Source organism: Nesoenas mayeri (assembly GCF_963082525.1).
Source record: "Nesoenas mayeri genome assembly, chromosome: 3".
NCBI classification, from domain to species: domain Eukaryota; kingdom Metazoa; phylum Chordata; class Aves; order Columbiformes; family Columbidae; genus Nesoenas; species Nesoenas mayeri.
In genome coordinates this window covers 93,500,154-93,514,631 of record NC_137544.1, presented here as the reverse complement: position 1 = coordinate 93,514,631, position 14,478 = coordinate 93,500,154, and the positions used below count along the sequence as shown (strand labels likewise).

Here is a 14,478-nt window from a genome sequence, read left to right as displayed (position 1 = left end):
AAATACTTGAAGAAGAAGAAGAATCCCAATTAAGACCATCGCAACACTCTCACTATTGTCTTATTGCACCAGTGGATAAAGATAGTTGCCTAAAATCTATGTCTCACTCTAATGCATCAGTAAGGTAACTATTTCTCTTCATGTCTAGCTGTTCAGTCATGTACAACTTTCCCAGACTTCCAACTGACCTGCTAGATTTAAGTTTCTGCAGTACCTTAGACTTCTGTAGAGTATTGGCAGCCTGGGTTTAGAGTTGGGAGTGAGAATAGGACTTTCATAGAAAAGAATAGAGATGGTCACAACTGACACTTCATCAACACTGAAATTATTCCCAGAAGAGCTTCCTATCCTCACAAAAACTGGAAAAGCAGGTTTTGAAACTCTACAAATGTGACATTTCAACATTTAAAACAAAAAGTATTGGTTTTGTGGTTAAAAACATCTTTTCCTGTTGAAACTTAATGTAGTTTATATTAAAAGGTTAAAAAAGAAAACAAAAAAAAAATCAGCATTAAAAGAATATATATGTTTGGTTCTTAAGTCAGTCATCTATTCACTGAGCCCCACACTAGGCCTGAAATTTCAAAATCAACAGAATCCTTGTGGGACAAGAAAACTGTTTTCTGTATATACACACAACAAAGGGAACATTAGCAGTTAAAGCTCTTCCCAGTTTCCTTATTCCCCTCACCCCTTTTTAAAAAAATTATTATTATACTTTTTAGAAGATGGCTACACATATACTCTCTAAGGGACTAAAACCAATTAGTTCCTTCACCTGAATCAACCAAAAAATTATTCTTGTAGATTCATGGTATCAAAGATGTAAACATACACACCTATATTTTACTATGACTTTTGCATGGCGAATAGATTAGTCATTGTTGATGCTGAAACTGTTATGACAAACTAAATTTTGTTTGGTTGGCTTTGGTTTGGTTGTTTGTGGGGATTTTAGTTTGGTTTGGTTTGTATTTAAAGGATAATGTATTTGAAAAGCTGAAGAGCAGTCAGAGGCCACTCCTCTTTTTCAGTATCCAGCTTTTCCAATCATATTTTCTCAAGACCACAAAACACAGTAGCAAGAGAAAGCTGAATGTATTTGAATCAGCACAAGTTACAAATTTATGGAACTTAAGACCAGAAAAGGCTGCTCAATAAAACAATCTGAATGCCTGTATATGACAAGCTATCAAATTTCCTCTGGGCTCTCTTTTATTGTGCTCCCTCCATTGCATCTGAGTGACAGGCTGTGTTTGGCTAAAGCATGTTTTGCAGACAGCCCTCCAGCTGTGGGGCAGCTAAGATACTTATATAGGTGCAATGTACGTATATAGAAGAAATGAGCCACCAAGAGAGTTTTAGACAATCACAGAAACAAGGGTAACTAGCCATTGACTATAATCTGAAAACTAAAAACATGCCTCTGGAATTATGCATATTTGTTCTAGACACAAAATCATCATCTTTCCCTGAAACAGTTGAAAAGCTATACCATGATGTTTTACCAGATCTTCTAGAGTTAGTTAGGACATCCTGACTATGCTGTCCTAGCTATGCTGCCAAACCCACCCTTGTGGGTAGAAGACATACCAGCACAGGACTGATTTTGTCTTGTGATTAATGAGATGGTTTAACAATACGGAAGGAAAATCTTTTGTGGCCATTGTGGTGATTGCTGATAACAGTATATGCTATACATATACTCAAAGGCCTTTGTAGTGTAGGCCACAAGTTCTTTATCAGAGAAACAGTCCAGTGGAGTTATAAAGAAGATGTTTGAGAACCATCATTAAATGGCAAGGCCTTTGAGAACCACCACGAAATGGCAAAGCCTTTCTTCCAAGCATGTAGTCAATTCCTTCTTCTCTATATCAAGAATAATGTGTCTCAACATTGTAGAACTATTTCTTTTCATGTCTAACTGTTCAGTCACGTACAACTTTCCCAAACTTCCAACTGGCCTGCTAGATTTAAGTTTTTGCAGTGCCCAATGCCCCAAAAACACTGGAAATCTGGTGGAAAAAAATGGTTTAGCTGTTCTCAATTAGAAGACAGCTATGGGGAAAAAAAAAATCTTCCTTTAAGCAGTGTGCCAGATCACCCTACAAGGAGGAGAAAATTCAAGTTTAGCTTACAAACAGTCTAAAATATTGAAAAATATCTTAGAATTTCCTTCAGGGGTTGCCTTTTGTTTCACTGAGTGAATCTAGCTTACTTATTTCAGACTTAAAAGACTGAAATACATCATAGGAAAGCAGCAGTATGGATGCTTACTCGTTTATATGCTCTTTCATGAACTGAAGTACATGGAGCTTTTTAAGGGAGAAGAAGAGTCTCTTTAGTCCCCAAAAAGGGTTTTCCAATATTGTAAAATTATGCTAGTAATATAGCAATATGACTTGTCATGACAGAAACACATAGAAACAGTACTACAGTCTGTCATTTTTTTAAAATACTTTGGAATAATCTACCCCAAATCAGGAGACAGATTCAGATTGGTGCTATGGTCGTCACTGCTTCTAAGGAGTTCTTTGTAATAGTATTTGTGAACTTACAGACCTCTTAAGGCTAGAAAGGACCACATAGAATATCTCATGTTCTCTTCTCTTTAGTACAACCATATCATTTCACCCAGCTGTGTCTCCATTGTTTGTTAAAGCATAACATCCACTCTCAGTTTGCAGACTTCAGGAAGTGGTAAGCTTGCTTTTCTTCCTAATAATTTGTTCCAGTGCCTGATAACTTCATTGGTAGCAACTGAGGAGTGTAACACTAATCTAGGTGGCAACCAAAAACTACTGGGAATAGATCTACCTGTTTAAATAATGGTATTCAAGATGATTCATATCCTTCTCATCAGGTCTGTTAATCATGAAAGCAAAAAGGCTTTAAGAATTTATTTTTTTTTTAAGCAGCCACTACTTTTGTAAACTTTTTGCATTTGTTTCTCATCATTTGGGTTTCTAGAAGCTTGTAAAATTTGGAGGCAAATCCACGTTCTGGTTTCCATCTCCATAGGCCACAATGCTTTCAAACAATGACTGATACTTTCTTCTGTAGCTTTCCGTGATTTCCATGCAGCCTTTTTTCATGATAGAATGGAAGCCTTCTTCTCACAATGAAATTATTCCCATATGGAGTCATTGCTGGAAGTTCATGAGAACTCCTACACATGCACAAAAAAGGAATAAGAAATGTGAATAGTCTTTGGGATGCCACAGAACACATTTCCAGATAAAATAATAGTTTGAATTTTTGCAGACCTTTCCATCTTCAAAGCATTGGACATGCACTCATCATCAGAAAATATTAGTGATATTAATCATCATAAATGTTATTTTACTATCGTTATGCTTCATCATCACTGTCGGATTTAGCTGCCACAGTTCAAGGGGTGATAAAACTACTATATATGACTGACAGTCTTAGCCTCTGTAGTGTACCCAACTTTGATAAATACATGGCCAGTAGAATTCTTGGAAATCTTGCTCTGTGGAATAGAGTTAGGATATAGAAAGAGTGCATTGCACAAAGGCTGACTGCTACCATATATTAAGACCAGGTGGTCTTAATGGGTGGGCTACAACCCTCCCATCTGCCCTCCCTCTGTAAATCTGTACTTGCTTTGAAGCTTTACCCTTACAAGTTCTGAGTCCTTTATTAGAAGCTGAGGCTCAGCAGCACAGGGGATTAGCCTTTATTGTCTCACTCATGACCAGGCCTGTCTGAAGGCTGTTTTTTTTCTCTAAGAGGTGCTTATTGATGGCAGAAGTCCTGCGGAGGATAATTCCCAGAATACATCCATACATGGCAATGGACCACAGTGTGGAGACTCCTGAGCAAACCTGATGACTGAGATAGTCCTATAGCACACAACAGCACTATGCAGAGAGGCTGTTAAGGTCCCAAAAGCAGCTCAGCCATGTTTCCACAGCCCTGCATCCAACTACATTAGCCCTTGCTCTAGTTCAGAGATGCTTTGATACAGGTCTACCAATTCAGTGCCCATCTCACCACGACTGCAGCACCTCCGTAACAGTGACACATGGCCATGTACCACCCGCTGCAGTGGACCGCTACAGTAGTCAGAACTTCAGAAATGGACACATAGCAATGCTGAAAAGAAAGCAAGAAAGCACTTTAAAGTTCTACATTTATCATCTGTTATGCTGACAGAGAGGGAAGCTAAAGTTTGACTTATTTGATCAAACTAAGTAATTCAAGCATCTTCTATCTAATTTTAGGCCAAAGAAAATTGCAGTAATCCAGAAGCAGCTGATAAATCAAAAACAGAAAAATAGGAATTAAAGCTTAGTTGAGGCCTTTCATCTTTATTATCCTTCTTTATGTGCATATGGTAGGTGCTCAACACTTTCGAAGTCTGTATGATATTCTCTTGTGCTTCAGGAGCTGTAGGGCTGTAGTTGTCTATAAAAAGGCAACCTAACAGTCTCCTGTGACTGAGAGTTGAATGTGTTATTTGTTACCAGCTGGTTCACGGATAGATTGAGCCCAGGTCTTGGCTTTAAGTGATCAAACTTACTTTAAAACACTTGCTCATGGGGTGAATTCATGTATTGAGAGAATTCTGGCACAATATTTTATTCTGACTCTGGTCTATAACTTTTTTTTCTAAACTAATATTAAAACCAGAACCTATAATACACCAAATGCAGACTGCATTTTTTGGAAAGCTGATACCAAACGTAACAGTAAATGAACCCTTCTGAAAGGTTAAAGCTGCTTTCATATAAAACATTTTCTACCAGGAAATGGAAGTGGAATGTTGAACTAAGCATTTAACTTGAAAGAACCGTGCAAAAAACTCCAATGGTTGCATTATCCTTTAAAATAAAAAAAGCAAAAGGTTTTTATGAGCATTCAGAGCTCTAGTTTCATAAAAAGGGTATTATGGTGACAAGGTAAAATGAATCCCAGTATTTTGGATGCTTTATTCAACCTTCCAACAGCTTCCTCCCTCTGCATTAACCATTCTAGGGGGACATTTCACAGTATTTCTGAATTCATCCAACAGTCCTGCTCCTTCCACTTCTCCCTGCATCCTTCTTTCCCTGGCATGCAGGCCCATTTCTTCCCTTCTACTTTGATTTTCACGTGGCTCCTTGGTGAACCCATTTGGATTACTAAACCAACAGAAAACTATTCATGTTTTTATTTCGCTGAGCTAGGTTTCTACCAGCTGGCAAAGTGAAACAGCTCCAGGGATGATACAGAAATCAGAGCTGGTGCAGAAGAAGAAATAGCTGAAAACAGCACTCCTAGATATTCTTGAGAGATCTCCAACTCTTAAAGCATCCATTCTAAGTAATGTGATTGCCTCTTACAAATATACTTACCATTTCCATTTGAGATTGTGGACACGTTGCGCTAGCTTCTGCAAAAAAACCTGACAGTAATCATACCAAACAGATTTGCTGTTCAGAGAGACAACAAAGGTAAAGGGCAAACAGATACACCATGGGGTGATTGCACACTGCTCTTAGGAGTAGACACTCCTACATGAGAGCAGAGACCCATGCGTCTTTATATTAAGCAATCAAAGAGTGTCTATTTACTGGATATAATTTTCTGCTTTTGGAGAGGGGAAATGAAAAAAATAAAAAACAAAAAAAGGTTTTACAGTTTCCTTGGCTCCTGATTTTGATTCCTTCATCATTTGAAGGTGGGTGGGGAAGCCATTCAAATAAGCCAGACACACTGAGCTACTGCTGATTTGCCAGATTTCAGTGTCCTCAAGTGTGACACAACATCATTATTCAGTGTCCAGTATTTAAAAATCAGAAGTGATTTAATCTGGCTCTCTGCCATCCCACTTGCTGACATGTTGACACCATGTAAATAATGCATAGCTCTGTGACCAGAGTGCTTTCATGCCACATGCTGAAAGATACAGACAACACCTGCTATTATTATTAGCCACATCTTAGATACCTTAAACGTGCACTATGAACATCAAAATGTTGTGTCTCCAGCTCCAGACTTCTTCATTAGGGCTCAGAAGGAACCTGTGTATCCACTGAGATGAAAAACAGAAATTGCTGATTTATATCTCACATCCTTTAAAAGTCTCCCTTCTAAGACTGTTGCTAAATAACTGAGTTTGTTAACTAACATAGGAATTTCCACCAGCGAGATTTTTCTCTGTACAGTGTTGACTGAAAATGCCACCATTTTAGAAGAAAGCTTAAAGAGCAACAGTTCTAGACTCCAAAATTCTAACTATGTAATTAATATCAAACACTGCTCCCTGCTAACATTAGCCAGCCTACTTCAACTCTTCTGATCATGTCAAAATGTAAGTCTACCAATATCATCAGGGCATGCTTACTAAACCAAAGCAAAACTGTGGTTTCCATTGGAGAACACTTTAAAGCAAAGACAGCACATCTGATGTGTCACCTATTTCTTACATGACCGTCTTTGGTCATCTAAATGTCACACAACTGAAAATATATACTGAAAGCAGACAGCAATATATGCTGCTTCCCACAGGGCATTTAACAAGATTGAAGGTTATCTATATCACTAGTCCCCAACTAGCATTACATACACCTGCCTCTCCACTCTTCTGACTGCTAAGCAGAGAAAGTGGCTGATTATATTTTTACCTTTCCATGGTGTATAACAGCAGAAAACTTGCTTGTCTTCTTCATTTCACTAAGCCTATATCATCAGAGAAGGACCGTGATATGCGTTCTTCATATGAAGACACACAGGTGTAACTGTCAAATCAGGAGACAACAAAATGATGAAAAATTATGAAAAGCAAAAATGAAGTCTTCATAGTTTAGAAGTTGGAATGGTTGTGTTGTTGTGAAGAACACATCTCAGTCCTCACTCTGCGGCCAGCACTAGGGAATTGCAGCCATGTAGACGTGCAGTTCTCTACTGACTTTAGATTTCCAAAGCCTGAAATAAAATAATATCTGGCTCCAAATCACTGAACTGTGCAACCAGATCATAATTTCTCAGGGAAAATTAGATATACAGCTCAAAATGCCTTGCTGAAATAAATTCCTTTAGAAACTTTGGAAACTAGCAAATATATAAAAAAGAGACTGTTCTTTTTGGTGTTGTTCTGTTGTTTTGTTTTGTTTTGTTTTGTTTTTTTCAGCTCCTATGAGACAGCCAGAGCACACAGAAATTTGGTTTATTCCTGCTCAAGGATGAATACATTGTTCAAAAGGATCAGCATTTTGACAGTCCCAGAATGAGACCAATTCTTTCTGTTTTCTCCATTAAGAAGACCAGGAATCTTGTGGTCTCTTTTCAAAAGAAAGTCATTGTCCAGAATCTTGCCTTGGAGATTTATTTGCAGTATGTTATTTAGAACAGCAAAAAAACACTGGAATGACTTCCTAATTTATTTAATAAATCTGTTCTCAGTCTACTTTATTCAAAGCATTTTTATAGACAGTTTCTTACAAGCTGTTCTACTCTGAAGCTCTGTAATTACACACACCCACCAGTCAAACTTTCTCTTGACCAGAACAGACTTGTAGTGACTACAGTAAATTGAAAGGAAAAGTTTGAGGGAAAGAGTAGGTTGGTTGAGAAGATAACTCACTGGTCATGATGTGATTTCTGTTCTGACAGTTGCTATGGGTAATGTAGACGCCCCTCACACAGAAGTGAGAAAGCCTGTCTTGTGGAGCTCTTGAACAGTTTTTGCTTTGCCTGGGGTTTGGATTTCACAAGGCTAACTAGATTGCCCTCGTCTAGGAAACCCTGCGGGTAAAGCCAGATGGTGTCTGCATGCAAGCTGGAAAGAGTAAAAACTGGGAAAGGGTAGTGGCTGAAAACTAGGGAATAAAACCCACCAAACTAGACAAGCGGGTAAAATATAAAAAGTTAACAAGAAGTTATGAAAGTGGCATGGCAAGGGTAATGAAGTGTGCTCACCACAGGAAAAAACGTGAGTATTTTGAAAGGAATGTCAAATGTATTTGGATCTTTTTTTCTAAAGTTCATTCAAAGCTTTGTTCAGCAAAGTATGCTCTCTTCTTCCTCAATGAAAGTCTTGTGAGAATTCTATTAGTATCAGAAAATTCCTCTAAATTCCTGTTGCCAGATATATGTCTGTACACACAAGAATAAATTAATTATTATAAACAAGTCCAGTGCTAGACAAGTAGCAAGTAAAAATAGCACAACTCGCACATTCTTACTAAGAGCTAGCTCAGCAGTCAGCAGCACTGCCTGAATGGTCAACTATAAAAGCTTCTGTTACGTGGTAACCTGATTTGACTGTTTCCTCTACCAAAATGTCCTATTTAAGCAACATAGAATATACAGGTAAGCCTCATATTTCGTGCAGTTGAAAGTGTGTCAACACTGAAAAGAGCGAAATTTGGGTAAATGTGACTGACTGACAGCAGTAATGAGCCTCTTCAAGAGGAAACGGTGCACTCTTCCTGCCGTCATGGTTTCTCTCTCGATGGTGGAGGGGGACAGAGCGAGGGAAACAGACTCAGCCACATTCGAAGGCAAAATCTTCCGATGGTGAGGCTCTCTTGCATTTTATCTGATGGCCATATTTACAAACTTGAGAACATGTGGTTTCACAGAAACATTCAGAAGGGAAGACAGAGGCGATGAGCAGCACATGCACAACCTGTTTGCTGTGGTAGTTGAGAAGAGCATGAGGGATGCCAAGTTAGGCTGGTGGGGCAGCAGCGAGAGCTGTGGCAAACAGCCGGTGACACCACCACAGCTGTGGCAAGGAGCTGATGTGAGGGCACCGGATGCACACACATACATGAGCCCAACTGGAGGCCAGAAGCAGCTCATTTCCTTGCTTGAGTCGTTTGCAGACCCGTTTCAAGTGGCACACAAAATAGCTTTTTTTTTTTTAAATACACATAACAATTATTGCCCCATCCATACAGCATTTTGAACATTTTCTATGATAAACAGTGCTAGATTTTTTTTTTTTATTTTCTACTATCAACATTTTAGATTTCATATCTAAAAATCATGCACAGTTACACACAGAGATGTAGCCTCTGCTTGATTGTTTACAATTCCAGTGTTATACACTTTCTTCTCTGCTCACTTTGGCTAATGTGGCTTGATGATTTCACTCTGTGTTTTCCCTTTTAAATTGTATACATCAGATAGCAGATATTCATACTTCCCTTCCATCATGTGACACGTTTTCAAGATGCAGAGCGACAAGGTGGCAGAATTACTTTTTAAAAGAATTAGCCTTGATCTACTCTACAGCATTTCTCAAAAATATGCACGGATTTTTACAGAATAAATTAGGGAATGCAAGGTATAGATGGTGCTGTGCTTGCAAACATTAAATCCTATGTGTTACATTTCTGCAGAAGATCAGTGCTCACTCAATTAGTCTGATGATTCCTTTGTTATTTAAAGTTAATTCCATTTCTGAAACAGCCTCTTTAAAGCTGTGTTATCTGCTTCATCTCTGCGCTAGCCTGCTATCTCCAGTATGACTGATGCTTTGGAAGACATTGCCGTGAAAGGAGACTCTGCTTGCAGCAGAGTACTTGCAAGCTGACGAACTGTCACCCATCTTCTCTCTTTTACAGTATGTGCTGGTATAAACAATGAGGAAATCAAATGCTTATTCAGGCTGCATTGAAAAGTAGTGAATCAGAGTTTCATTGAAAATTTGCTGAGGGCACAAGGCTGTAATTTTAAAGGTGTTGAATGTTCCAGATAAATGTATTCTTAGCTTTCTGAAAAGAGCCTAGGCACTTTAACTTCACTTAGTTCAGCTCAAGGCGAATGCTTTCAAACTCCTCAAAACTGCAATAGTCAACGACTTGAAAGTTAAATGCCTAGTTACCCTTAAAAACCTGAACCCCAGTTGTTGATGACCAGTAGTCTTAGCCTTGCCAGCTCAATTCAGTCTTCAACTGTACTGTATGAGTGCTACCTACCTACCCCTTAGAACCAGGTCATTACCACCCATCTGAACAGTGACTCAGAAGTAATAAATGAGAAATATCCCTCTTGGCCTGTATTTGAAGTTATAACATATGGGCAAAAAGCTAACTACACCATTGCAACCATCCTAGCCCTACAGTCTTATCATCCTTCAAACCTTTAAATAAGCAAGAAAATAGAAAAATTCTGACAGTCTTTCCTCAGGATGTGTATGAGTGATCTGACAACATTCAGAAAATCGTTGCGAAAAGAGGTTGTGAAAAATTTTTTCATTCTAGGACCAATTTTTTATTCTAAATAGTTTGTTTTTTAAAAAAAAATCATTAAAATGTAACAACATTGCAAGCTAGGATCAATGTGTCTGAAATGACACACTTCAGTTAAAACAAATAAAAAAAAGGCAGGTGTTTTTTTTTTTTAAAGACAAAATAATTTGTGTTTTTTAGATTATATCAATGGAAGATCTAGCAAGCCAAAGTGCTTTCCTTTTCCATTCCAGCTAAATCATACACTGTTTGGGGTGGAAATTTGGCAGGAAAATCTGTTGGATTATGCCCACATTGTGGCTGGACTGATTTCTTTATCCTTTTTTGATAGATGGACAACTAGCTGAGCCTTGAATATCTTCAGCAGTGCTGATTCCAAAGTTTCAGTTGGCAGCTGGTTTCCTTGGCTATGGATCCCTATGTTTATAATTTTTTCCTGATATAGAATCCCAATTTCCCCCTCACAATGCTTAGGATCACTTTTTATTAATATTTTTTTCTTTCTTTCTTTCTTGTTAACTAACGAGAATAATCAAATATCATCTCTCTTTTTTTGTTCCCTTTTTATTATGGACAAAAAGAGGTCACTTCAAACTTCCTAGAATTAATGTGATTAATTCTCTCAATTTAACCTCATACCATGCATCTTATTTTGTGAGCCTACCATCACTTTTCTTACATAGCTCAAAGTTAAGCCAACTTTTTTTTAAACAAAATATCTAAAACAGTCACGGTATTTTAGCACATGACCATAAACAAGACTAAAGTTTTCCTTTCTCATTATGTATATTTCCATGGATCATGTTGTATAAAAAGTCAGCTGATTCCATGGACTTTTCATCAAGCTAGAAAACGTCTGAGTTTGTAGAGCTGAAAAATACCAGTGCTACAAAAAGGAAGATGCTGATCGTTGAGATAACATTTGGAGAGACTAATTCTAATCAGCAAAGCAATGATCCCACTGAACTGGGAGGATTATGTCTCTGGAACCACTACAAAACAGTTAAGTAGGATCAGGGAAGGAGAGATTCATTCTAAAGAGAGTAAAGACAAGGTGACAAAGGAGCAGTGGACTGCAAGTTAGCACTTTGAAAAGTTGGTGAAAAAGAAAAAGTTTTAGGAGCTGAAGAAGGGCCTAAAACTGACTAAAGAGTTTTGGAGAGCTGTTTGTATATTGGGAAGCTACAGAAGATGACATTAGCCTTGCAGTGCTGAGCTGTGTCACCCAACTACAACTCATGGCTGAGAACCCTGGGAGAAAGGAGGCCAAACTGCCTCCTGACTGCGGAGAAAGGTGAAGCAAGCTAAGTCCTATCTTCCTTGCATACAATTCCTTCCTGCTAGCAGTTTCTTCCTCAGTATGTGCAGAGTTTTGTGCGTCCCCCCCCACAGTGCCCAGGTGTGTTCCCTGGTGCAGTACAGGACATCTTTTCTGGATATATTCCATTAGGTGCATGAGGAAACAGAAGTTCTTCAGTGGTCCGAGCCCTGGGTTGGATTTTCACAAAATCATAATTAAATCAAAGGTAGTAAGTACCCGGTAGCTTCTGGCTGTCCCACTAAACACCTACTTACCCTAAGCGTCTTTGAACTGACTGTTCAAGTGCTGCAATCGGTCATTATAGCTTCATGGATCAGACAACAGGATGTGTGAACACGCACGGAAAGACGGATCATGATGGTATGACTTTGGGAGTCTTTTCTGTTAAAGGGATGAGCGCTTGGTTCAGACTGTGTTTGCTCAAGCTTCCAGACACATCCCATTCTCATCAAACATGCTCATACGACTAACGGGATATGTACCAGTGTCTCCTATGCAGTCATTAATCTAATTTGCCAAGGCATTCCCACACTATTAACCTTTCTAGCTACAATGCAATCTTTCCAGCTACAGTGTAATCTTTTGCATTTTGTCAGTAGTTCCACAGTACCAAAGGTGCCAAGATCATTCAAATGTTTTTGACAATTTCTCTAGTTTAGTTCCAACCATGAAAGGTAACTCAGCCAATTCCAAATATAAAAGAACTGCCTCGTATGGGCATTCACTGCCTTCAGTGACAATTAAATAAGTTGTTTTAGGGTAGGACTGTTATGGCCACTGAGTAGAAAACTCACCATAGCCTCAGAGCTGACCTTGTTTTACCAGGTAGCTTTTAGCCACAACACCATTTCCTCTGAGCCATGAACCCTTTAACCCTTGCACATGCATCTGGATCCATGTGTTCAAGGAACACTTATTTCTGCATCTCACTGACCCCCATCATCAAGGTGAAGATTACCAAAGTCTTCTTTTCACTATAGGACTGTCACTTTTAGGACGTGGGAAATGTGGTTCCTTTTTTAAATAAAGGAAGTCTGACTAATTCTGTAAAGCCACAAAGACCAAACTCTGCCTACACATTTATTCCAGAACCTTACATCATTTCAGCTTTTGAAGTTCTGGTGTCCAAAATAACCTTATTGAAATCACAGAACTTTTAAACAACCAGGTCCATACAGGGCAGTTGTTTTCCTGACACTGAGGATGAAATTCCACAAATCAAAACACTATAATTGAAAGTCTTCTTTAGACTCTAAGAATTTGTTGTGCCTCCATCTGCCTGCTCAATAATTTTCTGCTAAGCATTACTACTGCGTACAAACCATTTACCAGCATTGCCTTCAGGTTGAAGAGCCCCTGCATTCAGTCTGACATTGAGAAAAGTTCTGCTTTGCTGGAATTGCTATTTTTGCATTTACATTTGCATCTTTCACTGTCTTGCTGTAGAATGCCACATATCTAGTTCACGATCTGAAGCCTGAAACTACAGTCTTTGACAGAAGTAGACAGACAGGCCTGCTTTCTGGTGGAACTCTTCCCATTGATGTGCAGTCTAGAGGAATGTCGCTTCAAAATAATTCCTGACTAAAATGTTTGCATGGCCATTAGCACAGCTAGTAAGGCAGCAGAAGACCTCATGTTCTTGGGCTGCTGTTTATGCCTGTTATCTTTCAGCTCCTATCTGCTTCAGCCAGTATCAAAGCACTGAAGCACGGGGCAGAGCAAGCTCACTGATGATCAATTGAAGTTGAGCACAGTGACCTTGAAGAAACAAATGGGGACTATCTGCATAGCTGTGGCCAACCCTCTGGCCATATAAGCTACCCACCTGAGCAGCGAGGTACCCGCTGTACACCTTAGGATATCAACAGATGTATGGCAGACCCGGAATCAATTAGCAGGAGATAATCAGCATACCACAGGTCCATAGACAGATACATAGATGCTGAACCTGTCAAGTCCTATGACAAGCTGGCAGTATGAACTTCAGCAGCAGATATAGGTGCTAATACACTATGGTCTTCCTTGCTTACTGACCAGGACACCTTGCTGGGAGGTATCCAGTGCTCTTGAGCTGGGGTGGTCAATCTTCTGGTCCTACTCAGTCACTTATAGCCTATGGTCTGGCATCTGAACAGCACTTGCTCCTTCTTCCATATCACATTTAAGGGCAGTAAGGGCTTTAAAGCCAAAATCCCTTATTAAACAAAATGAATACTGTCAGGGCTTTTTGAGGTTCAGGGACACTGGACCTTTCCACCTCCAGATCAAACCAGTCAAATAAGGTGACATTTCAGGCACAAGTTCATTTTTGATGTGGTTTTGAGGGTGATAGAAGGTTTGGTTTTAGGTGGATGAAAGGGGAGGAATCAGGCCAGCTAGATTAACTGCCTGAATACTTCCTACTATAGCTCAGGAGGATCAAGTTCTGATCTGAACAAAGCATCAGGGTACACTAGAAACCTTGTTAACATGAATATGTACATAGAGTCACTAATTTAATTGGTGACAACAATACTTAAAATTTACAGAGCTCTTTATATCTGGGATTTTAACATAACCTAGTTGAAATTTAACTGACCATTTTTAAGTCTATGGTAAAACTTCCACTGACAACTGCAGAGGCAGGTTGAGGCCTCACAAAAACTTTTTCAAAAAATTTTTAAACTTTCACCTCACTGCTTTAAAACATTTTGCAAGCATATACACCTCAGAGGTTTTATAAAGGTGGTGAGCAAGCTAAAATATATGAGGAAGAAATAATTTGTTCTAAACCGCAGAAGAAATCTGTGTCAGAGCTAGAAACTGGACTCAGAACTGTTGATATCCTGTTCTTGTCTGTGGCATGGGCAAGTCTTCTCACTGAGCTTTCAAGTCCACAAGGCAGAAATGATACTATCAGTGAGTTATGATACTATCAGTGAGTTAAAGCTGTTTGAGTTATTTATG

General features: G+C 38.9%; 1 long non-coding RNA gene across 5 annotated transcripts in view; it reads right to left on the bottom strand.

Moving 5' to 3' along the window:
- Positions 1 to 2,584: 2,584 nt before the first annotated feature.
- LOC308038456 overlaps positions 2,585 to 14,478 on the bottom strand; it is a 45,309-nt gene continuing 33,415 nt past the window's right edge. For 4 of the 5 annotated variants that reach the window (XR_013921923.1, XR_013921925.1, XR_013921926.1 and 1 more), the window contains 4 exons: positions 6,633 to 6,746; positions 5,956 to 6,040; positions 4,018 to 4,119; positions 2,585 to 3,169 (listed from right to left, as the gene is read on the bottom strand). This is a non-coding gene — a long non-coding RNA (uncharacterized lncRNA). Of the gene's footprint in view, positions 3,170 to 4,017; positions 4,120 to 5,360; positions 5,399 to 5,955; positions 6,041 to 6,632; positions 6,747 to 14,478 lie in introns of all 5 variants that reach the window. The other variant, XR_013921924.1, reaches the window with a different exon arrangement.